This window comes from Zeugodacus cucurbitae, chromosome 2, assembly GCF_028554725.1.
Source record: "Zeugodacus cucurbitae isolate PBARC_wt_2022May chromosome 2, idZeuCucr1.2, whole genome shotgun sequence".
Taxonomy (NCBI): domain Eukaryota; kingdom Metazoa; phylum Arthropoda; class Insecta; order Diptera; family Tephritidae; genus Zeugodacus; species Zeugodacus cucurbitae.
Genome location: NC_071667.1, coordinates 52,774,472 through 52,778,287, shown reverse-complemented (window position 1 = coordinate 52,778,287; position 3,816 = coordinate 52,774,472). Strand labels below are relative to the sequence as shown.

The 3,816-nt window shown below is 36.1% G+C and overlaps 1 long non-coding RNA gene across 1 annotated transcript; it reads left to right on the top strand.

Annotated features, from left to right (window-relative positions):
* Positions 1 to 477: 477 nt before the first annotated feature.
* LOC128923107 (uncharacterized) lies at positions 478 to 2,068 on the top strand. The gene is made up of 4 exons (XR_008472176.1): positions 478 to 628; positions 695 to 841; positions 914 to 1,223; positions 1,283 to 2,068. It is a non-coding gene; the product is annotated as an uncharacterized LOC128923107 (long non-coding RNA).
* Positions 2,069 to 3,816: the final 1,748 nt, after the last annotated feature.

Genomic DNA, 3,816 nt, shown 5'->3' with positions numbered 1-3,816 from the left:
TTCAAGAATGGTACTGGGAGTGAGGGAGTCGATGCGTTCTTCACTTGGGCTGCTGAGACCCAATATTTTATTCCTTCTTCTGCATATTCCAAGAGCAAGGTGTAGGGCATAATCCAAGTCACAGAAGCGACACGTTTCTGATGAGACTACGCCCAGGTGATTCCTGAGCTTACAATGGCCTGTATATAGTCCCACCAATACTCTTAGTTTATTTCTAGGGAGGTTTATTACACACAAATCTTGGTGTTATACACTGAAAAAAAAAACCCCGCAGTTAAAGTACAGTAAAACAAAAGTATTTGTTTCAACAGCAAAACTCTTGACGGAAATACTTTGCTCTTGATTCAAATACTTTTTTTAAATGCGGCACTTTTGAATCAAAAGTGGCTGTACTTTTAAAAATCATCTTATTAAAATCTAATATAAAAATAGTTGTTTTAAAGGTTTCGTATTTAATTTTCTTTGATTACAGTTTTTTAAATGTAAAAGTATTTGTCACAACCATTTCGCATTTAATTTTACTGTTTCTCCATACGATGACAGAGAAGTTGACGCTTACATTTTTCCATCGATCATTCTAACAGAAACAGGTGTTGCGTGCGCAAATACTTTAATTTGGGTTTTATAGGTAAATATATGTGCTGAAAGTATTAATTTAAGTGAAAGTGATTACTTCAAGACATTTCGCGTTTAGTGAAGCTGCGCAAAAGGAGCTTACATAGTTTGCATTTGCATTAGTGTGCCTGCCGCATAGCCCGCTGCTTACGGAGGCTGTTTAAAAGGGACTTCCACAGATTTTTTTTATATAAAAGACGAAATTTGCGAAAAGTCTACTCTGCAGGTATGTTATGGTTTATATACACATTTATTTCAACAAAAATATGTGTTTAAAAACAATTTTTGTGCATTTTAGTTTACACTATGAGTGAGGAGTTGATACCATCAACTGAGCTGTCGTTATTTGCCGAGCAATGTCCGTTGGGAGATGAGTCCCCTACAACGGAAAATGTCGACAATGAGTCCGTAGTAATTTTGGATAGTGATGAACAGTTAATTAATTTATTGTGTTAGTGGGATTTGTCGTCAAATGCATTGATACAGTTCAAAGAAGTACGAAAACTGTGGTTGCCTCCAAGAAAGTGACCAATCTGCAATAGTTCGCATTATTGTGGATAAACTGAACATGACGTATTACGACGCCATGCTTGGAGCACTTGATGCAAGTAATGTCGATTTCTTCTATTGTGTGATTTTTGTTATTAATTTCAGGTTTTTTATTTAGATTGCAGGCATTATTATCTTATAAACTTACTACATGCAGTAATAACACCGCCGAGAGTAAATAAAAACATAAAGCCCTCCATTACAGATGCACAAATGGATATGATGGTGCATCTATAAATATTAATAACTTCCAGCAAAAACTTGACGAGCTAAATGAAAGCGCTCACAACGAGGGATTAACACTGCAACCTAGAGTTTTTGTTGTTGGTGAGAGTCCTCAAAACTTGAAGGAATTCTATGTCTGTGTTGACAACATTAAATATAAAGTAGGTAGCTTAATTAGGGCTATAGATTTAGTTGTAAAAATGTCTTTTGTATTCAACATTGAATATTCCGTAAAGAGCAAATATGTGTGGATTTTCCTTCAACGATATATTTATGATATTTCCTCTAAAGAAAAATTTCCCAAAATTGAAAATATTTTAAACAAGCTAAATAATGTTCAATCAAAATGCACTTGAAGAAAGACCCACACATACATGCTCTATATGCGGAAATGAATTTATATTATTTGAAAATCTTTTTAACCATCTTAAGATTTTACATCGAACTCCAATTACTTTTAAGTATTTATGTCTTTATCAGAAATGCAATAGATATTTTCAAAACTTGTATAAGTTTCGAAATCACGCAAGCAAGCATGATTTTAATTGTAATCTTAATGAAAGCAGTAGTAGTAGTAGTTGTCACTTTTGTAAACTTTACTCTGTATATTCTCAAATAAAATATATTTTTTATGAAAAAAGTAAATTGATATTGAAATTTTGACTGTGCATAGGGAAGTGGGCGGAGAGAGGTGGGAGGGGGTGTTAAACACAACAATAAAACAAATACGATTACATTTGAATCAAGAGCAATTACTGTTAATCTCAAATACTTCTACTGTTAACATAAATTTATAAGTATTTGCTACAACAGTGCCCCGTATTTCGATCAAAAGTGTTTCACTGTTAATTTAAATACTTGACGCATTTACTTCAACAGTGCTCGCACTTTTAAAACAAATACTCAAAGTATTTGGGCACGTTTCTAATGCAAAAAGTATTTGTGGCAAATGCAGAATACTTTGGTTTTACTAGTTTTTTTTTTCAGAGTACCCTCCCATAAGGCGTTGGCGTAGACATGTTGCCTGCCGCCAGTGCCTTTCCCTATCTATCCTCAGCTCATTCCGGAACACCTCTCTAATTGTGTTTGGCCCAACTGCTATAAAGGGTTCTGGGCCAAGCAGTTTTGTTGAAGCTGCTGATTATCGCTTCGTTACCTGCTATCCCTTTGTGCCCCAGCACACAGATTAGGTGAGCATTGTTTTGCATTGATAGAGTGTTGAGCCTATAAACGCACTCTTTGACCTAGCGGGACTTTGTCTCATACGAAGATATTGCTTTAAGTGCCGCTTGACTGTCACTCATAATATCGATAACCATCGGTTGATAGCATAGACTTCTGCCTGGAATATGCTAGGGAACGTGCCCATTGGCACTGAAAGTTTTATGCGAGGGCCCATGATGTCTGCACCGATGCCTTCAGGTGTTTTAGAGCCATGAGTATACTAGAGCAGATATCATCCTTTAAGTAACGTTTCAACTACCAAACTGTCCCAGTTACCTTTACTGTCTATTGTGACTTTGAATTTCCTGACAAAATTTGTATCTCTGTCGGCGCAATGCTTGATCACTATATGCAGCGTTGTGAGGTCCAGCATTGCCTCTAGTGCAGCCGTGGGGGAATTAAGGATCATAGTGAGATTTAATTCTCATAAATTACGAAAATTCATAACATTGGGTATAAATGAGATTAGTATGTCCCTTATTAGGAAATATTTCTCAGTCTAAGTGACGACACGGGGCCAGTTAGCAGTAAGTAAAGAATAACCTCTAGTGCTTGCCTTGACGTGGTTCTAAGAGCACCGCCTGTAAGTCTTTCTAAGGGCTTTATCAACAATGTTTTATGTAAACGGTATTAGGCCCGAAAATCTAATGTTAAGTAACATATTGAAGTTCTACACCTAGATTTTATAGGGAATCGATCCATAAAAAGGAACTAACCCTGTGTTGATTTGTATTTCCGACAAACTAAACCAGTTTGTAATTAAAAATATACTATATGGTATAACATTCTATATGCAATAACACAATAAACAACAACAATTTGCATATTTTTGCTCAGAATGTGTGAGCATATTTGATTTTTGGTGCGCCATGGCGTATGAGTAATCTGCGTCCAACATGATATCGAGAAAAGGTGAGAAACACTAACGTGTACTAAACACCTAAGTTTAAATATAAACAAATGCAACGCAACTTTCCAATGTTAACAGCGTAAATTCTACCGCCAATATCTGCGGCGGTGCTTGGCAAGCTTGCGTGTCAACAAGCGAGTACGGCTGGGCAGCAAGCACGAGTTCCTGCGCCTTTAATTAATCTGACAAATATGCCGGTCGTTAAAGTTTGCTTTTTATTGTTGTAAATTTTCACTTTTATGCATTTTGTTTTACTTTTCCACTTTCTTTGCTTGCGGCTTTGACAATTTTGT